The following is a 21,365-nucleotide window of genomic DNA, read 5'->3' as shown; positions in this document are numbered from 1 at the left end:
ATAGGCAGATGTCAGCTTGATAAAGGAGGCAGGTAGAAGCAGAGGTATTTAAAGCCTGGAAATTAGGAATAACCTTGAAAATGGGCAGCGGGGCTGGCGTTTGACAGTGTGGTTTCGAAATAGCTCACGGTGTGCATTGTGTATCAGGCTGAACACTGGGGGCAATACAAAGGATTTTCCAAGGGAATTCTGGTCACACTCACCTTTTGCCTTCTCATTGCCTTTTCACCCAACAGTTGCCTAAGATGGGCCTGCACACTATGCTTTTTCTGGGTATAAAAAGGATTGGGGTCGAGGGGAGTGGCCGAGACACTTCGTCTCATGGGGCTACTTTGGTGCTGGTGGTCCCTGGTTTCCAGGTGACAAGCCATGCAGGGATAAGGCCGAAGGTAACAGAGCAGCGGAGCCCTGTCTTCCTCCTTCACCGTGATGCCGAGTTTGCCATCGGGAGTTACCTTGCTCAGTGCGGTATCTAGCAATGTAGAGGGCCACTGACCCCTTGCAGGGGGCCAACATGTGGCATCCTGGCTCCTTTTCCAGAGTCTTCATGTAGCCAGAGCCAGTTGGCACCAGGCTCAGTCAAGGTGGGCCAGAGCTATTGGCCTTGGGGCAGGTGTAGCCAGGATGAGCTGGGAAAGAGCAGTGGGGGCTGTCCACCCAAGGATGATCAACCCCAAAGTGAGCTCTCCATCACAGAAATCTGTGCCCACGGTTCTTGCCCAGTGTCCTTGCCAAAGAGTGAACACTGTCCAAGGGACTCATGTAGCTTTTGCCACGTGTGATACCCCGGGTGGTAGACTGATTCAGCATGCGGGCTCCACAGTCAAGCTCCAGGCTTCCAGGTCTAGCCACGTAGGGATCTTTGCCTCTGTAAGCCTCAGCCTCCTAGTCTGTAGAGTGGGGTCATGCTAGCATGTCCCAGGAGGGTTGTTGGGATTTCGTGAGATCACGTGCATGCTCCCCACAAGAAGTGCTCGGCCAGTCATAGGCATTGTTGTCGTGGCCGGAGACCGGGCTGCTTCTTTGGAATATCATGGTACATGAGCAGGGGTCCTGAACCCAGGCCAGGATCTGAATCCTGTCTGCCTCACTCCCGGCACCACGGGTGGCCACCAGCGAGCCAGGAAGCGGAGGCGGAGGCAGCTCGGCAGCTGGACACCAAACAGCAATTAGGTTTTCACAGCCTCCCGGGGATCCTGGGCATTGGCTCCACGGAGTCATTCCCGGGCTTTCTTCGGGCCTCACCAAGGCAGAATGCCGGGTGTCACCAGGCCGGTGGACGCACCTGTTAAAATGAGCAAGCACCCGGCCTGCTGGGTTCCAGCCTCATAACCCAGACTTGAAGCCTTTCGCTTCCTTCGCCCTCCGCGTCTTCACGAGGGATCCTGTCTGTTGCCTGGGGCCCCCCTGCCACGAAATGCCATCTCTCCCGTCCACACGCAGAAAGCCACCGTGGCGAAATGGCAGTCATGGCAGCTGGGTGCGGGCTGGAGCACCGGCTGCGCTGCTCTCCCCCCAGCGCCTCGGGGGGTTCTCCGTTCACATTTGCTCCGGAGCGCTCCATGAGCCAGAGCAGCCGGCTTCTCAGCCTCCAGGTCAGGGAGGGAGCATGGGAGGGCTTGGATGGCTCACAGCAGTGCGTCTCGGGGGGCTCCTGATGGCGGTGCCTTCCCCGAGGCTGCCTCGAATGGTGGCCCAGGAAGGAAACCCCAGCTCTTGAGGGGAAGCCCCAAGATGGACGGTGGTCCCCGGACTGTCTCCATCCCACCTTGGTGTTCGGGGAGCCCACGCGGCGGCTCTCCATTCTTATCCCTTTGCTGGGGCAAATTCCCTGATTTGGACACTTCTTCACTCTTTCCCTTCTCTCCCTGTCAGTCCAAGCTGAGTAAGGTCATACACGATGAAGATCACGGCTCTCGGGGATGAAGCCCCTACACCAGGTGCCAGGCAGTGTCCAGAGGCACTCTGCTCGTGCTGGCTCTCTCGTTGGGTGCTCCCAGCAGATGTGTGAGGCCGGCACCTTCAGGATCCCCGTCTGACAGGCGAGGAAACTGACGCTCTGGGAGGTTGAAACATCCCCAAGGTCACACAGCCAGGAAGAGCCACGGCTCTTCTCATGTCTTCTGACCCCAGACTCAGGCCCTTAACTCCTGTTGCTGCATGCCAAGAGGTAAACTCTGTGGAAGAGGGAGAATTTTAGGCTGAATTTTCTTTTCCAAAAGGAAGTCGGTTTCCCTCTTTATTTTTTTATTTTTATTTTTTTTAACTTTTATTTCCTACGAGATGTGTTATTCTAAATTGGAGTTCCATACCTAGAGCTCCTCTTCGTAGTGTAAAAATAGCCAAGCCAATGGGGTGTCATTGTACAAACTGTATTGGATCATCACAGAGGAACCAGAAAATATGGGCAAGTGAAAACCAGACCACAAAGGACACCCACAATTCCCCCCAGTAGAAAACTCTGGCTCTCTCCTCCATGCATGCCCTTCCTCAGCTCTTCCTCCGCACAGGTATTGAGCTCAATTTTCCATCACAGTGGTGGGGCTGAAAATGAGAACTTAAAGGAGTCAAGATTGGGGAGTAGAAAGGAAGGATAAAGGAACACCAGCTTGGGAGTGTGGCATAAGGCTCCTGGGGTCCTGAAGAGGGTGGGGTCCTGAGGAGGGTGACCCCCTGAGGTCAGTGGTTGCTGGGCAGGTGATCCCACCTCGGGGCCCCCCGGAGGATATCCTTGGATTGGATAACTGAGTTAGGTCATGGGTGTTTGGGCTGCCTTTGGCACTGGGGGCCCCTTTTGCCTTGTTTGTTCTTTGTGGGAGGGACTTATTTAGCTGTAAAAATGTGTAGTTCTGCCTCTGTTCGAACCACTCAAGAGGATCTGGTTCAGCGGAATTGACCTTGTAGCGTAGGTCCTGGGGCCCGGCGGGCCTGGGCCTTCACTTCCCGGCGGCTGCCCCTCCACCTGCCCCTGCCGTACAGGATCACAGGCTCGTTGTTACAGATTTTCCACTGTATCAAGAGAAGTCAAAACCTACACTTTTAATCAGAAGTCTTCTGATTTTTAAATATTGGTAACCAGTTGGTAACCAGTTCTCATTTCTTAAACACAGCCGACCGAATAAAATCTGGTCAGTGGCCCGCTGCTTTATGACCTGAGCAAGAGCACACCGATTCAGCCTCGACTTTCTATTCAGAACCAGCTACTTCAAAATAAGGAAACAGTATACAGCTGACCACGGAACTGTGGCCTATGAGATGTTCTTGACCTTTGGGTGGCATTCAGTGGGAATTGGAACCGGCCGGGAGGTTTTTCTCTCTGCTTCCACGTGATTTGCCTAGAGAAGGACCAGATTTCATCCATCTATGGAACGGAGGCTGGAGCTAGGGGGTAGAAGGGCGCAGGGGGCAGAGGCCTGGAGGTGTCGGAGTGGGTGGGTGTGGGGGTGCTTGGGGTGGAGGATGGGGAGGAGAGACTGGCTCCGGATCTTGGAGGTTCTGTCCCGACCCTCCACCCTCAGGCCAGGCCAAGGAGCTGGGACCTCATTCTGGGTGATGGAGAAGCTGGAGAGGATGCTCTCAGCCGGAGAGTGACGTGGTCATGTTTCCAGGGAGTGTCTGAGAATTCAAGCACGCCGTCCTGTGAGGAGTGGTTGGAGCTGGGTGTGGAGCCCAGGGAATGTGGTGGCGGCCCAGGGACCTGGTGGACCTGTTTTGTTCGGCCTGAACAGTGTTTTCAGAAGTGGCATCATCAAGCAGGCCTGATGCTTGGTCACAGGATGAGCACGTAGCACCTGTGGTCTCACACCCCAGCTTCCCATGTTTGTTACCCGCCTGGGGCCTGTAGGCATTGGAGTTTGCCTGTGGAGTAAATTCTGGTGGAGACGACACCAGGGCAGATACGACACTGTGGGTGGAGTCAAGGGAGCAAGTGATGGTGAAGGCTCAGCTAAGGGAGTGGCAGACGGGCCTGTGGCCAGCTGGCATTTCGGGACAGGTGGGCGTCGGGGATGCTGGGGAGATAGGCAGGGGCGGTGGCCTGGGCAGAGGGGCAGAGGATGTGCGCTTCCCCATGCAGCCAGAGGCCAGGGCAGCAGGGGCGCATCGGGTGCGGGCCGTGGTTAAGAGTACGCACTCGCGGGCCAAACCAGCTGAGTCTGAATCCGCTCTGCCGTTTACTGCCGTGGGTCAAACAAGGTGGCATACCTCAGACCATCCGTACCGTGCCTGGTTTACACCAGATGGAACCCTTGGTGGATGTGAGCCATGAGTAGGGACAGAGCAGGCAGACCTATTTTCTGGAGAGCCTAAAATGCCAATAGCAGGAGTTTGAACTTGGTCGAGTAGGGCATGGGAACTTCCACGTCTTGTTTGGGCCAGAAAGTGATGTGATGACAAAGCATCTCCCCTCTGACCTCTTGCCAACTCTGGCTGCCTTCCCCAGCCACCGTGATGCTCTCCCTTAGAAACCCTGAGGTGGGGGAGCCCTGAATAGGAATTACTTTTCTCCCTGAAGATTGGGAGGTGGGTGGAGAGAAAACTCCTAGGGTGTTCTATAGCAGCAGGAACCAGATTTGGCGTTTTTCTCTCTTTCCCCACCAGGCTCTGGCCTTCCCCAGGGCCGGGTCATGTGCACAGCCTCAGAGCTCCACACTGCACCTGCCTCAATGCTGAGCCCTCAGGAAACACCTGGACAATACAGAACTGAGGAGTACTCACACAGTACCTGGCTTGGAGCATAGATGCGTGCCTCCTAGACACATCAGGAGCTGCGGCCGACAAGGGGAGAGGAGTCAGGGAAAGAAGAGCGAGGTTGGGATGAGTCTATTCCGCTGTGCCCTGGCCCACTGTGCCTTTCCTAGTCCCGCCGCACCAAGCCCTTAGGATCAGAAAGGGCCTACTCTCCTGATTTAAAAAAGCATGGCCTCCGACTGTATCCGGCAGATAAGTTTCTGCTTTGTTCCAGTGCAGTGATACAGCTCCCTGAGCAATCCATTGTAATCAAGGGTTGCTCAGGAAGTTCTCAGTCGGCTCAGCCGGGAAGCTAGATCTAACTTTGTCTGTCGTCCTAAACGATAAAGACTTCATGTGTCGCATTTCCCCTCCGTGGGGAAAAGGAGGGTTGGATTCTGTCCTTGTAGCCACCCTTCATGTACTGAGGAAGCGAATACAACTGGGGTATTTGGATTGCAAATTTAAAAAATACATATATATATGTATGTATTTTAGCTATAAAAGCAAGCACAGAGCATAATATTGCAGCTGTAGTGTCTTTTTATTTTTATTTTGGAAGGCATGATTTAGGGGCTTTGTATTTCCATGAAAGCCTCGATTATGTCTGGGGACTCTGCTAGGTGAAGGCACAGTGGCTTCAGCCTGCTTATGGATCGACACTCGCAAATATCTCCCGTGAGTGCGCTGTGGGTTCCTCTCCCACTCCCAGGCCTGACAGTGAATCCAGTAGCTGCAAATCAGTGTCCTTTATGCTGCCTTAAAGTCTGTCTTCCCCCGAGCCAGTCTCCTTACTCTCTTGTTAGGGGCACCAAGCACTGTGACACTGGATTGCAGAAGGAAAAGATGTGTGCAGTAATGTTTCTAGCCGGTTGACCCTAGCAGGCCTTGTGCACTAATGGTGTGCATCCCCATTTTGCAGGTGTGCAGGTTGAGGTGTGGAGAGTGAAGCAGACTGGAGCCCATTCGTTCTGTCACTGATGGTGGGCGCTCGGGCAGGCAGGTGTGTGGCTGTGAGCCCTAATCCCACACCCCTGTCACCTCTGCTCTCAGGCCTTGCCCGGCAGGAGCACTTCTCTGCCCAGACTTGAGCAGCCTTGAAAGTTTCACTAACCTCAGAGTGTAGACAAGGAAACCGTAAACTTCCACCCGCTCCCATGGTGAAGGTTAAACCAAGTTCTCGGATCAAGTGTAAGATGAAGCCCTTGGAAACCAAGTGCTCTGACCACTTTCCCTGCCTGGCTCCAAGCCCCTGGCAGGGGTCCCAGCACTTTCCAGGCCATGAGAAATTTCTTCTCAGTTACACTCTGGGCTGACCGGCCTCCCTTCTCTTACTCCACCCCAGAACTCAGAACTGATAATCAGAAGTCTTAAAACATGGCACCGCTCAGATAACCTCATTTAAACCACTTTTCAGTACCAGTGTCCCCATGGGCTGCTGTCTCTCACTTCTGATCCATCCCCACTCCAACTTTCTCCAGCTGAAGACCTTTGTCCTGTTCTTCCACCGAGCCTTCCCCAGGCCTCCCTAACTAGTTAGGGTAGTGGCTGCCCGTCCACAACCTCCCATTCTCTATGCTGTCTGTGCCTCCTCTGCTCTCCAGGCACAGAGGCCCTTTCCCTCCCCAGCACCTGCATGTGGTAGATTTGATTAATGTCTTACGGACTGAATTGAGGTTTGCTTTGCGCCATGATGGATTCCTAAAGGTTGTAAGAAAATGGAATTTTGGTGAGGTAGATAATTTAAAATATGGGCAAGAAGGCTGAGTTTGGCAAATCATCTTCATAGTATGATTAATACCCCTGAGTTCATCCAGTGTCGAGTTGGGTTTTATAAACCAAGTTCCTTTCAATCAGGGTTTAACCTGTTTGTGGATGTCTTTCAGTGTCTCTGTGATGCCCATTTGAGGCGGCCAGGTTGGACAAGACAGGAGGGCGTAGTGCCCCCCTCGGGGTAACGTCTGGCTGGGTGCTGTTGTTTTGGGTGCTGATGTGGGGCACGAATGTGCCTCTTTCTGGTAGTACAAGTTTTGCAAGGGCAGAGACTGTGTCTTTTCTACTCATAGCCTGAGTGCTTCGTAAATAGATGTGAAGTAACATATCTGGGAGTGACTCACCAGGTTCACAGAACATCCAAGGCCCCAGGTGACTCTGTGGGTCACAGTGTAGCCAGCTCCTGGAGCCATCTGGGGTGACAAGGAGACTCATACACATGTGATGGGTCAGAAATAGTCAGGGCTGGGCCTGGCCCCTGCTGCGCCTGGGAAGAGCTGACTTTTTGGATGGTTCTAGTGCTTTGCACTTCTCCACGAGCCCACACGTGTCTCATAATTGCTGTGGCAGCCTGGGGTGCTTGGCTCCCACCTTCCCACCCCTCACCCCGCCACCCTGCCATTTCTAGGCTGCCTTTTTTCTCTTGCTATAATCTCTCGTTTTGTTGGATTCAGTATTTATATTTATTTTTATTTTTTATTTTTTTTATTCCTTTAGCTCTTGCTGAAAATCAGCTCGGGCAGAGCGGTGGTGCTCAGTGCTGGCTAATGGCTTGGAGCCCCTCCAAGCTGCCGGATGTGTTGGCTCTCACTTGTGGGTGGTCGTCGACAAACATGATGTCTCCTCTCTGTGACTCCCGAGGGTGCCCTCTTCTTGCGGGCTCGGCTGTTCACACTTGGCTGGCTGGCCTTGTCGTCTGCAATCGCAGTTTTTACAGCACACCCCGGGGCCGGTCTGGTTGCCTCGATAGGGCCCACATTTGTTCAATACCAGAGCCCACTCGGCCTCTAGGCCCGTTGGCCTGTGTGGTCGTGTTGCAGGTTATTTTGTGCTGTTTTCGGATGTGGAGATCAGACGCCGGCCCAGCATGCCTAGAGACTCACAAGTCTGGAGATAGGGGTGGCTTGGGAGAGTTCTCAGGTCATTAGAAATGTGTGTGTGTTGGGTGGGCGATGTTGTCTGCTGGTACTCTACAACATTCTCCTGTTTCTTCAGAGACTCTCCGTCTACAGCGAAGGACGGGGTTGAAATTTTGGCGTCACCGGCTGGTAGCTGTGCAAGCTCGGGTGAGGAGCTGAGCCTTGGTTTCTTCATCTGTACAATGGGGATAAGAATACCTCCATTCAGGGTTGACATAAAGATTAAGTGGGAAATTCCATATAACATCGCCTAGGACCAACTCAGTAAGTGGAAACAATAAGTAATAATAAAGTATCAGGGTTTCATTTTCAACAAAGTAGTGATGTTGCCCCTTCCTGAGCCCTGAGTAGGCAATTTAAGGACTCTGGATGGAGGGCTTGAATGTGCTCTTCCTCTTATTTCCCTGACTTCCTCTTAAGGAATTGTTAGCTGGTTTTGGCATTTTCTTAAATGGTAAATGGAAGAATGATACGTTCACTCCCTTGACCACCATCCTGGGTGCACTACAGGGAGAGTTTAATTCAGGCAGCTCTGACTCTCAACCTAACCACTCGTTAGGTTGGCTTCTTGGTTTCCATTGTATTTTTCTTTACCCGTGATGCCTCTTTTGGGCGGCCTGCCTCACTCAACAGGAAGGGAAACTGAGGAAAAAGGAAGAGGAGGCCGAGGGCAGTGCCTGGCCACTGACTGTGCAGGCCCTCGGGCCCCCAGTGGCTGCTCTGGGAGCGGCAGGGGCCAGATGAGCGCAGGTCTCTGGACAAGTGGCATGCCTCAGCCCTCCAGCTCTCTGCAGGATGTCGGCTTCTGACCACGATCACTTCCCCAAGGGCCCCGGGCCTCTGGCCACCTCACTCTTTGTCGCTGCTCTTCCGAGCAGGGCTGCCAGCAGCCACGGAAGATCCAGATGCTGCAGTGTGGCCAGTGTTTGTGAAAGCCGGGTCGAGCCAGCCCCGCAGGTACTCCCAGGCAGGGGCCGGTGCGGGCTCCGATCTGTGCTGACGCATCAGCTGACACATCAGGCGTCCTGGAGAGTGAGTCTCCCAGCCAGACTCGTCCTCTGAACGCCGCTTGTCTGCTGACCTCTTGCAGGGGCTCTGGACGTGCCCGCGTGCGGTGCAAGATGCCTCTTCTCCCGGTGCTCTCTTCCATAGCTCCCTTCCCTGTCCCCGCGTGGTTCACAGTTAGCATTTCCAATGCTTCCAAGTGAACGCGGGACAGATGTTCGCACAGGTGCTGCCCTTCTCATTGGGTAAACAGAGTGGGGCTTGCAGCCGTGTGTGTGTGTGTGTGTGTGTGTGTGTGAGAGAGAGAGAGAGAGAGAAGCAGTGAGGGGGGCTTTTGACGGGTGCGCAGACCTTACAAATGTCTTTTCAAGGCACCCGGAGCACTTTGTACATGGTAGGTGCTCAGTAAATACTTGGTGATGAGTGGTCAGTACCAGTGAAAGCCCCTTGTTTCCATAAACTCAGTGACTCAGGAGCAGGGAGCAGAATTGCAAGCCGAGTCTTGAATATCACGCATGAAGGAAGGAGAGATCCCATCCTGCCTGTGGGCATCCGGCAACCCCTTGCTCCCTCTGTGCCCTGGCAGGAGGTGGAGGTGCTGGGGCGCACAGCAGTGGCCAGCGCGGGGTGGTGAGGACGTGTGGGCAGTGGAGGTGAGCTTGGTGGCTCCCAGTGAGGCACCTGCCTTACACGCGGTGCGCTCACGATGCTTTCCTAGGAGAGCGAACTTGTCGTTTTGCTGCGCACAGCGTCTGTAGATGGGGTTGCAAGGTTCACCAAGACCGGCCACCTCGTCACGTGCTTCCGATTGGCACACCTGCTCAGGTTACTTTCCTTTGGAACCCAGTGGCTCCGGCTCTGTCTCCTTCAGCCGGTCCACTCCTCCTGCCGTGTCTTTGCCTGGGTCAGCTTCAGGATCACTGAACTCTCCAGCTTCCCTGAGCTTTATGCGTGACCTTCCCTGTTTCTGGAATGTTCCTTTCACCCTCCCCCCAACCCACCTTGTGAACCATCTTCATCCTTCATCCTTCAGAAGTGGCGCAGACATCACCCCTGAATCCCCGCCACGAGTCCCCATGGAGGGCAGTTCTCATACCCTTTTCTAGGCTGTTGTAACTAAGAAGTCACTTAACGCACCAGAATCACATTCCTTCTCTTGCCTCCTGATGGTGAGCCCCATGAGGACAAAGTACATGGTTTGACTTTTTCAAATCCAACACTTGGCACAATGCCTGGTACACAGTAGGTGCTGAATAAATGTCTTTAAATTAAACCATATTTGTTTGTATCAGGAAGGCCAGCCTTGTAAAATTCCACCCTCCCTTGTTCTCCCCCAGATTACTGCATGATTTATGAAGCCTACCGAGTGGCTGTCAAGGTCATGTTTGCAACCTCAGGGAGCAAGTGCCCTGAGTAGCCAGTTGGGGGTGGGCACTTGGGGCAGTAATCACTGCCCTAAATTACGAAGAGGCACTCGTGTCCCCAGCCCCTCCCAAGAGCCTCTGTTCACAGCCACTGCTCTCAACCTTCTAGCCATTTCCCTGCCAGTTCAAGGCCCTTCCTTGGCAGACCTCCTGTATCTACAGAGAATCCCTCTGGATTTGGCCACATCGGTCTCTGTCAGCCGGCCGGAAATGAAGTTGAGGGTGGCACAGGGCATTATCCTGGCTACTTCCAAACCAAGGCTCCTCCTTCTAGAACAGTGCTTGACCCATAATACTGGCCTAGTTGAGCCTTTTGTTTTTCCTTTCCTCCTCTGGCCTGAGCCTTTGGCAGGACGGGTTTGGGGCTTGAGGCCAACGATTCAGCTAGGTTGGCTCTGCGCCAGTCCTCGCCTTTCTGGAGGTCAGTATATCTGCCCGGGGCTCTGTCCGTGTTTGCAGTCTTTCCTAGCATGCACTGATAACATGGGTCTACCTCCCACGCCATCTTGCAACTAGTCATCAGACAGAGAAGGCCCGAGCAGGAGGAAATGTGCACTCTGCTTTCTTGCGGCAGAGTGTCTTTTGCCCGATTTTTATCTGGGGGCCTTTGAAGAGCCAGCCAGCAGCAGAAGCGGTGCCCGGAAAACTCATCAGTGTCACTCTGGTTTATTTTCCTCTGCTCTTGGAGTATTTTTTTCCCATGGAGTGGGGCTCTCAGCGACAACTGGCGAATGGTTGGGCGATAGCTCGTTGTCATTCTGGTGGGCACTGGTTTCCGGAGGGCTCCGGGTGCTTTGTGGGTATTCACATTTGTTTCTGTGCCATCCGGAGCACAGCTGGCCCCAGTCCCAGTTAGTGGGTGGAGAAACTGAGGCTCTGGGGATTCCGACGGTGATCCGGGGGCGGGGAGGGGCCCAGTAGGGAGTGAGCCTTGAAGAAGATGTGCAGGGTGTGTGTGTGTGTGTGTGTGTGTGTGTGTGTGTGTATTTGAGAATAGGCGAGGTCGTGCACATAAAATAGGAGGAGAAGGAAAAGCAGCAAGGGTGGAATGGGAGTAGAGATCTCGGCGTAAACCTGCCCAGCTGCAGTCACAGTCTGGCCTTCTTCCCCATCCAGGAGCTCATAGGCCTTTTACCCACAACAACCTCTGGTCCTGGGCCCCAGAGGGAGGTCTCAGTGGCTTCCCCGGCCCACGCAGACCCTGCCCTTGCCGGATGGGAGTTGGATCACAGAAGCCCTCCCCTCTTGCCCGTTCTTTCCCGCTCCTCCCTGGTGCCGCTTTATGGAGGCATATGGAAACTGTTTCTATTTACCCAGCACCGCCAGGATGCGGCTGCACGCTGTGCGCCAGCGAACGGAAACCTTGGATTCCCCGCAGGGCCATTTCAGAGGCTGCATGCAAAGCAGCCAGCTGTTTTGCAGGGAGCGTCTGGGCCCTGTTACATCAGCGAGGAAGCGTTACCATCTGTGCAAACAGGTCATCCTGGTTTGGCGGCCTGTCCTCTGAATGGGAACTTTTCTCCTACTTGGAGTCAGTTTTTTGTTACTGTTGTTTTGTATTCTAATGCCTGCCTGGTCAGCTTTTTCTTTCAGCTCCTTCCCCGCCTCCTGCTGGTGATTTTATGCTCACCTCCCTGGGCTGGTTGCCAGGATTCAGGGAGGGTAGTGAAGGAGTAGGTGTTGCATAAATCTTTAGTGATAAGGTCTGCTGGCCGAAGAGGCCGCAGCAGCCGCAGCCTGGTTTTCACAGAAAAGGGCAGCAGAGGCACAGAACAAAACGTTTCTCTTTGGGAACTTTCCCCGGAGGCACAGAATGGGATCTTCCTGGTTGCCAAGAGTGTTCCTGGTCAGCTTTCTCCGACCCTTTTAAAACCTCTTTTAAAATTCCTTCGAGCGAGAGCCAGTGGGGAAGCTGACTTGCTGGGAGAGCCTGGAAGCCTGCTCCTTCTACCCTCCTGCACCTGCTGTGTGTCTTTTTCCCTTCTTCCCTCCTGCTCCCAGGCCAGCCACCTCCCAGGAACGCGGACATGCAGAGGCCAGGGCCGGTGGCCATTGTCTTTCTGGAGGAGGTAGTGGAGGGCCAGCTCCCCGACGGCCCTGTGGTGAGGCCATCCCGTCTCCACCAGCTGGGCCCTTGCAGTATGCCTTGACCTTGCCTTTCCAGCTCACCTGGAAGAGCTCACTGTGCTCCGGGTGAGGACAGTGCCAAAGTCTGAGGTTGCATGTGTTGATCCTCATGAGGTATCTAGTAATCCCCAGTTGGGCCGGACCTGGGGTGCTGTGGTGACAGCCCTCCTGTCTGCTTTGTTGTCCAGGACTCTCCCTGTGCAGGGAGCACCCATGCGAGCACCTGTCATTCACCTGGAGACCTGGAGGCTGGTATTTCTCCCAGGAAGTGCAGATATGGCCAGGGTGGGCAGGAGTCGGTGGGCAGGCAGCAGGATAGGTAGCTGCTCGCAGCCCCCAGGGTCTCAGGCTCCCCAAACAGACGATCCAGAGCAGACCCAGTGGGTATGATGCGTGCGCCGTAACCAGGACGTGGGGACACGTTATCCCCTGGTTCTTCATGCCCAGTAGTGACCAGTCAGGGGAACTAGGAGTCTCCACACCGCCTCTCACATCCTGCTTTGAGGAAGTCTTTTCTAAGGAAGCCCACGGGGATCTGTTCCCCGGCAGGCAGGGCCTTGTGCCCCTAGGCACCCCACCGGCTGTGTCCTAGGGCTCGGCTGCCCCCTCGACCCTCTGGCGCCTGACCTGCCTCCTGCACCCCTGCCTTCCTCTCCTTTATGGGCTGTAATTGTCCTGCCCCTTTCGGGAGCTGCTGAGCCTTTGAACATGCCTTATACTGCAGCAATAAAGCACTTGGGATTTGGAGCATTTCCATCACCTCTGTGGCCACTTTTCCAGCCTAGGAAGTGGGAAGCAGTGTTCAGGGGCAGGGAATTAGGACCCACGTGGTGCCCCAGCACCCCCACCCCCAATCTGCGGGGCACTGAAAGTGCTTCTGGACTTGGCTGCAGGGCTGCCCCCTCTGCGTGAGGGCTGCCTATAAAAGGAACAGGGCAAGCCAGGGGCTCCTTGCCTTCCATCTGCGCCCTTTGTATAATCCCTAAATGTGCCGCCCAGCCGCTGGGGCCAGGTGTGAAGGGGGCTCTGTGAAATCTCCCAGGGCTTTCCTGAAAAGCCCTGCAGCCTGCCCATCGCTCCTGCCCCCCTCCCCAGGGCCTTTCAGCCCTCCCCACATATAAGAGCCACAAACAAGCTATGGGGCTTTGCCAAGCAAGCCAAGTTCTGTGTTCTGAGCAAGCATCAGGTTGAATGGTTAGAACAAAGTCCGCCCTGGAGGGGAGACTCCTCCATTCTTTCCTCTTGGCTCTGCCAATCACATTTTTCCTTTTCTTTTTAAGGTTCTGCCCTGAATTACTCTTATACGAAATAGTGCCTCTCCAGCAAATCCTTAAAAGAATGATCTTAAGAAAACAGAGATCAAGTCACTGCCCCTTAACACCCTCTGGCACTCCCTCTGCAGTCCCGAGGGGGTTACCCGCCAGGCTCTGTGCATACTTCCTGGGCCTTGCCCTCCCGTCACTGGCCCGGGAGTTTGCTTCTGGAATCTTCGGGGAAGAGCTTCATTTCACTTCAGTGCAGATGTTTGTGGAGCATTCGTCCGTCCATCATGCCCAACACTGTTCTGGGCCCTGGGGACTCCACAACAAGACCAAAGTCCCTGGCCTCACAGAGCTGACATTTCAAGCAGGGAAACAGGCACTAAATAGGCCAACAAGTAAATAAATGCCCTTCCAGGTGGTGATGCAACCCCAGGGGGAAGCACAAGGCAGCATGAGGAGGACAGGGTGTGCCAGTGACTTCCAAAGATGTGAGAAATCCGGGGAGGGCGGAGGGAACAGGAAGTGCAGAGGTCCTTAGGCAGAACCTTCCAGGCCTGTCCCAGGACAATAAGGAGGCCAGCGTGTCTGGAGCAAGAGGGTGGGTGGGGCGAGACATCTCAGTCTCATACGCCATTTTAATCCAGGGAAGGACTCTATAGAGTTTTCTCGGGAATTGGAGGCTGCAGTCTATTTGGGGCAGAGGAGTGGTATCATCTGGCTTAGGTTTTTAAAGGATTATTGTTATACTGAACTACAAAGTTTACTTAAAACACACACACAACAAAGGACTTTTCTGACTGGCCTAGAGACTAGACACACTAGACACAGGCAGGGCGGGAGCCGGGAGCCCAGTTGGCAGAAGGCCTGTGCTTCCCCGGGGGAGAGGTGGCTCGGGCCACGGCAGGGGGCTTGAACGGGTAAGTCATGGGATCTTACCGGCCGGGTGCAGCCAGATTCTGGGCATCATTCAGTGTAGTGAATGAAGGGCATATGAGGGGCTGAGCCTCCTGACTCCCATACACTGTTCACACCCCAGCTCCCCACCTGCCAAGCACACGGGGTAACCCTCCTCTGCGGTTTAGCATGGTGCTTCCGAACACAGACCTCGTTCACTTTCTAAACGTGTGAGACCTGGGGCAAGTTCACACATGGCTCTGCGCTGCTGTTGCCTCGTCCGCAAAATGGGGACAATCATGGTCAGTTGGGAGGATGAAGTTCATGTGTATATGGAGTGTGTGGGAGAGTGCCTGGCACAGGGGATATGGGGTGTAAGTGCGAAGGTCCCTTATTTAGTCAGAGGCTGAGTTGCTGAGCTCTGGGCTCTGTAGGTCTGTGGGGCTGCGGTTAATCAGGGGAGGGAGAGGGAAGAGTGTGCTAAGAGACGCCCTTACCCTATCCGTGCATCCAGGCAGTGTTTGTGGAAGGCTCTTGATGACTAGCAAGGTCTAGGCGGCTGGGCCCTGCCCCACGGGAAGCTCATGAGTTTTGAGTTGTCTTTAAGGCCATCTGCTCCTACCTGCCTATCCCTTCGGAGTCTCTACGTACCTGTAAATACACAGATGCTGGGAATTGCAAGGGCAGCTGGTCCAACTCCCTACTTGCTGAGTGAACCTCCTTTGTGTTGAAACATCCCCATGGATGGCTGTAGAACCTCTTCTTGAGGCCCCCTGGTGATGGGGCACTTGCTGCCTCAGCGGACAGGTACCCCTGCAGGGCCGGGGCTCTCCAGGTACCTCCAGTCCCCGCTGCCCCGGGGATGCCCACCAAACAAATGAGTGCTTGAACAAGGCAATTGTTGGTTTAAAATAATTTTATGAAGAATTATTTCAACTTACAGATCATATTTAGAATGAAATAACAACTATGTGCCCTGCTGTAATGGGGCCTAGCATTTGCTAACTTACTTTAGCAAAGCAGACATGACAGCTAAAGCCCCCGCTGCCCAGGGCATTGTTGGTCAGCTCTGCTTGGTGGAAAGGCCCTCCCTGTTACATCCCCTCTGGGGTCCTCGTTCTGCCCTTTGCAGCCCTGCAACACCTCTGCTCTCACACATCAGCCAGCCAGCCCTGTGTGATCTGTGGCCTTGGAGCACATGTTTTATCTCTGTGGTGCTCGCTGTCACTTGGGGCCCCCCGTGTCCTCAGCACTCCATAGTAACCAGCTGCCCTCTGGAGCCCCGCCCGTAAGCGCCAGGCTGACGAGCTACCCGTCTGTTAGAGCTTGGGAAGGAATGTGATTCCAAAGACCCTTGCTTGCCCGGATGCGTATCAGCTCCTTGCAGGGTGAAGAAGTCTGAGTTTTTCCTGAGGGCAAGCCATTCGAGATTTTAAGCAGCAGAGCATGACTCAATTGATGCTTTGCCGACCTCATCCTCCACCAAGATGCCTGGGGTCAGGTGGCCGGGAAAGGCCCGGGGCAGCAAGAGCCAGTCTGGGGGCTGTTGCTGTCTTGTAGGGGAAAGGCAGGAGGCCAGCGAAGGTGGGGAGTGGAGATGGGTTTGAGAGAGGAGATCCTGCCAGAGCTGGTGACTCACTGGCCATGATGGTGGAGAGCAAGGCAATGTCAAAGCTTTCCATCAAAGCCTGGAAGCCTGGTCCTTCTCCCCATCCCAGTGGTCCCTGTGGATTTCAGAAATGGGAAGGAGCTGTTGTTTGGGGCTTTGAGGGGAAGATGCCACGGGGCACCTGCTCCCAGATAAAAACCCACTGGTGTGAGCGTGAGTGAGGTGCTCGGGTGGCGAGGAGCGGCCCGCGCGGGGATATGCCGTAGCCCCCCTGGGCACAGTGGTGTGTGGTGGAAGTGATGAAGGCCAGAGGGGAGAAACTGGGAGGGCTGAGAGAGCTCCTGCGTGGGAGGAGGAAGTTGGATCCATCTGCCGAGAGCCCCGAGAGGGAGGAAGGGCTGGGAAGGTTCGCACAGAGGCGCTCTGAGGCAGGGGCTCACACAGATGCCAGCGTCTAGTACCGGCTGGGCAAGTGGCACTAATGTCCACTGCCATCTGTGCCGGCTCATCGCCGCCCACCCCACACCGGCCCCGTGATTTCTTTCACCTAGAACTGCCATGGCGTGTGAAGGTCGTGGACGGCGGGCGCAGGCACGCGAGGGCACAGCACCGTCCAGCTGCCTGCCGGCGGCTTCGCCTACTGGGGAGGCACATTTCGGCTCCTGCTTCCCTGGTCCACACCAGCACATCCAGGAAGGCAGTTTGACCTTCTCCGGTCCGCGCCCAGGGCTTAGTTCTTCCAGAAATGGACACTGGGAGCGGAGTTGGGAAAACCTCCGGTAGAGAAGGACCAGAACGGTCAAGGGCGAGCTGCAGCCAGATGCGCCACCTCCTGTTTGTAACTTCATTGAGGGATGGAACTGCTGCTGTATATTTCCTCTTTTTGGCACTACCCTGACACCCTTTCGAGGCTTCCATTTCTCAAGAAGAAACGGAAGGGGCACGTAGCCTGCTGATGAGGAACTAATCACCCAGTTCGGTCTTCCAGCCCTGCTTCCCGCTCGCGGCTTGGCCTCAGGAAGGTACCTGGCCTTTCTGCAGGATTGTCAGGAGCATTATGTAGGTCAGTGGGTATAAAGCACTTAGATATGTGTTATCTATCGCTCTACAGCAGAGCATCCTAAAACATAGTGCCTGAAGATAGCAGATATTGCCTTGAGATATTTTGTGCAAGAGCCTGCAGTTTGGGCAGGGTCTGATGGAGGGGCTTATCTCTGCGCCACGTGGTGTCAGTTTGGACACTTGTCTGGGGCTAGAGGATTTGGTTTTGAGATGGCTCATTCACCTGACTGGCAAGTTGCAGGCTGTGGGCTGGGGGCTCAGCTGGGCTGTGGACAGGAGGCCTTGCTTTTTCTCCCCGGGCCTCTCCGCCACACAACATGGTGGCTAGGTTCCAAGACCAAGGGTCCCAGTAGAAAAAGGTGGGGACGTACTTATGACCTAGCCTCAGAAGTCATTAGCATTATGTCCTCCATCCTGCATTGGTCAAGATAGGCACAAAGTCTCACCTGGTTTCAAGAGGGAGACACAGGCCCCACCCGTTTGTGGGGAAGTAGCAAGGTTCTAGAAGAGCACGTAGGATGAAAGATCATGCTGTGGCTGGATTTGGAAAATACAATCTGCCACAGCATAAGTTTTGGCATGCGGTAAGCCTCAATAAATGTTTATTACCACTGGTTAAAAACTATTGTCAGATGTCCTTCTTCCCAGACTCCTCTCTCTTAGAGGGTGGTCGTAGGGCATAGTGGTTAAATGCATCTGTTCTGGAACCAGGCTGCCTGGGGTCAAATCCCGGCTTGGCCCCTTAGAGCTGTGTGACCTTGGGTGAATTGCTTAATCTCCTCATGCAGTAGCATTTATGATAGTACATACTGTTTGGGATTGTAAGGATTACATCAACATGGAGCACAAAGCACAGAGCTCACAAGTGGTGTTAACTCCTTATTTTTCTTATGTGCTTCCATTGGTGCAGTCCCTTCCAGAAAGATTCTCCTAGTTACATATCCTAGCAATGGAGATGAAGCTCAATCCGGAGTAGATCTGTGAACTGGAAATCCCTGTGTTTCCAGAAGCCTGAAGGTTGGGAGCGGAGAGAGGGAAGTGTACTGTTATAAGGAAAAGGTTCTTATCCTATGCATGAAGTGACACAATATCACTTGAAAATAGACTGTGGTAAATTAAAAATGTGTACTGTAAACCCTAAAGCAACTTCTAAATAACAGAAGAAAGCACTGTAGCTAAGCCAACAAAGGAGATAAAATGGAATCATAATAAATATTCAGTGATCCAAAAGAAGGCAGAAAAAGGGAACAAAGAACAGATGGGACAACTATAAAAAAATAGCAAGACAATATATTTAGGGGCGCCTGGGTGGCTCAGTCGTTGAGTGTCTGCCTCCGGCTCAGGTCATGGTCCCGGGGTCCTGGGATCGAGCCCTGCGTTGGGCTCCCTGCTCAGTGGGGAGTCTGCTTCTCCCTCTCCCACTCCCCCTGCTTGTGTTCCCTCTCTTGCTGTGTCTCTCTCTCTCAAATAAATAAAATCTTTAAAAAATAAATAAATAAATAAATAAATATTCAGTGATCCAAAAGAAGACAGAAAAGGGAACAAAGAACAGATGGGACAACTATAAAAAAAGAGCAAGACAATATATTTAAATCTTAACTCTATCTATAGTTACATTAAATATGAATAATCTAAATACTCCAGTTAAAAGGCAGAGATTTTCAGACTGGGTGGGGGAAGCAAGATCAAACCATATGCTGCCTCCAAGAAACACAGTTTAAATATAAAGACACTAAGAGATTAAAAGTAAAAGAATAGAAAAAGCTACACTACTCACTAATCAGGAGAAATAATCAGAGAGACTGTGGACTCCGAGAAACAAACTGAGGGTTCTAGAGGGGAGGGGGGTGGGGGGATTGGTTAGCCTGGTGATGGGTATTAAGGAGGGCACGTACTGCATGGAGCACTGGGTGTTATATGAAAACAATGAATCATGGAACACTACATCAAAAACTAATGATGTATGGTGACTAACATAACATAATAAAATTAAATTAAAAAAAGAAATAATCAAAAGCTGGAGTAAATATATTAATAATAGATAAAGACTTGTGTATATTTAGAGGATACATGTATACGTGTATGTGTGTGTATATATTATATATATATATACACACACAATCTCAAAATTCAAAAATAAGAAAATAACCCAAAAAAGAAACAAAAGATTTGAAGATGCTTCAACTAAAACAAGCAAATGGCAAATAGGCCTATGGAAAGACGCTCAAGATTATTAGTCCTAATGCATATTAGAAGTATTAGAACGGTCAAGATTAAGAAGACTGAGCATGTGAGGTATGGGTGAGGGTGTGGAGGAATGGGGACACCCCTGCACTGCAAGTCATTTGGAAAACGGTCTGGCAGTTTCTTAAAAAGTTAAACATACGATCTAGCTATTTCACCGCTAGGTATTTACGCAAAAGAATTGAAAGCCTGTGTCCATGCAAAGCCCTGTGCATGCATGTTCATAACAGCTTCATTTGAAACAACCCCAAACTGGAAGCAATCTCAGTGTCTACCAACAGGTGATTGGATGAACCGAGGTACATCCATACCATAGAATACTACTCAGCCAAAACACCAGAATGAGCTACCAACACACCATACAACATGGATGAATTTCAAAGTAGTTACCCTGAGGGAGAGAAGCCAAACCAAAAAGGCATACGTACTCCGTGATTTTATCTGTGTAAAATTCTGAGATGCAGATCCATCTAATGGTGACAGAGCACAGATCAGTTGTTACTGGGGCATGGATGGGCAGGGGTGGGCATGAAGGGGTGATGGATGTGTGATCTTGATTATAGTGATGGTTTCACAAGTGTGTGCATGTATCAGAATATGTCGGATTTTGCATTTTACTGTGTGTCAAATATATCTACATAAAGTTGTTTTTAGAAGTGGAGAAGAGCTTTGCAGGACCCGACTGCCCTTGGCTGGCAGTTCAAGCTTAGAAGGACCAGGTATGACCCTGCAGCCATAGGACCCCTGCCAGTTTTCTCCCCTTTCCTGTCTATTTGGTGAGCTTTACACATCTGCTTCCTGCCACCTCTGCATATCTCCTTATCCAAACATATTTCATTCTTTATTTTTTTGGGGGGTGGATCAGTTTGAGTGTGAATTGTGGGCAACCAGATTCTCATCCTAGATGATGATAAAACTTCCCAATAAATTAACAAGTTGAAAGTCATTTCTCGGTGCCTTTGCTTACCATGTATCAGTAGACACACTCGAGGGTTGTGACAAACCCAGTTCAGACAGGCTTAAGTATAAAAGGACCTTTATAGGCTCAGATTTTGGAAATGCTAGGAGGTGGCTATCAGGCATCCCTCAATCCCAGGGTGAAACTAATGTTATCTCTGTGATTCTTTTGTTCCCCGTTGGCTTCCTTCCCAGGCAGGCTTCCCTCACATGGTGGGGTGGAGGCAGCGACCCACAGCAACAGGGAAAGAGCCCCTCTGTCCCCAGTGGTCCAGGGAAAGTCCAAGTTCAGCCCTGATTGGCTAGGCTTGGGACAGCACCCCCTGGATCAGTCCCTGTCCAGGGAAGTGAGGTGCTTTAATTGCACCTGCCGTGGAGCCAGGGGTGGAGTCAGTCAGAGACAAAGAATGGGTGGAGAGTAGGGAGAGGATGTTCTCCAAAGGCAGATGGGCTCAGTGTTATGGAAGTAAAGAGGCATGGGCGTCAGCAGGGAAAAAAAAATACAGATGACCCTGCACCAGGGAACAAATCCAATTATTTTTATGTTTTAACCGAGTAGAATATTAACATGCTTCCAAAAGTCAAAAGTCTACAAAAAAGGGGCACCTGAGTGGCTCAGTCGGTTAAGTGTCCCGACTTTTTATTTTGGCTCAGGTCATGATCTGATCCCGCGTCAGCAGGCTCCATGCTCAGTGCAGAGTCTGCTTGAGATTCTCTCTCTCTCCCTCTCCCTCAGCCCTTCCTGCTCGCTCACTCGCTCTCTCTCTCTCTATGATAAATAAATAAATCTTTTTAAAAAAATGTTCAAAAAGATCACTCCCTTTGAGTAACACTTCTGTGCTGCTCCCCACACCCCTTCTAAGTAAATTTATCCTTTTTGTTTCTTTTTGTAAAGATAGATATCTGTATGTTTTCTTATTCCCTCCCTTTTTTTTTTTTACAGAAACAATAGCATATTATATGTGTTCTTTTGCACTTGCTTTTTTCATTTAACGAGAGAATGAAAAGCAGTTTTAATTAGCCACGCTAATCCTTGCTATTATTCCACGGGATCGAGCATTGACTTGTAGATAATGGGATATATGTGTGAGCATACGAGCCTTTTCTTCTGGTGAATGGTGTCTTTATCCTCTTGAGCCAG

The 21,365-nt window shown here is 52.3% G+C and overlaps 1 protein-coding gene across 2 annotated transcripts in view; it reads left to right on the top strand.

Annotated features, from left to right (window-relative positions):
* The window catches only part of TPCN1 (two pore segment channel 1), a 58,905-nt gene that overhangs the window by 7,246 nt on the left and 30,294 nt on the right, over positions 1-21,365 (top strand). The window lies entirely within an intron of this gene.

This window comes from Leptonychotes weddellii, chromosome 13, assembly GCF_054177405.1.
Source record: "Leptonychotes weddellii isolate Sample4059 chromosome 13, ASM5417740v2, whole genome shotgun sequence".
NCBI lineage: Eukaryota > Metazoa > Chordata > Mammalia > Carnivora > Phocidae > Leptonychotes > Leptonychotes weddellii.
Note: the sequence above shows the minus strand (reverse complement) of the source record. Positions and strands in the feature narration are given on the sequence as shown.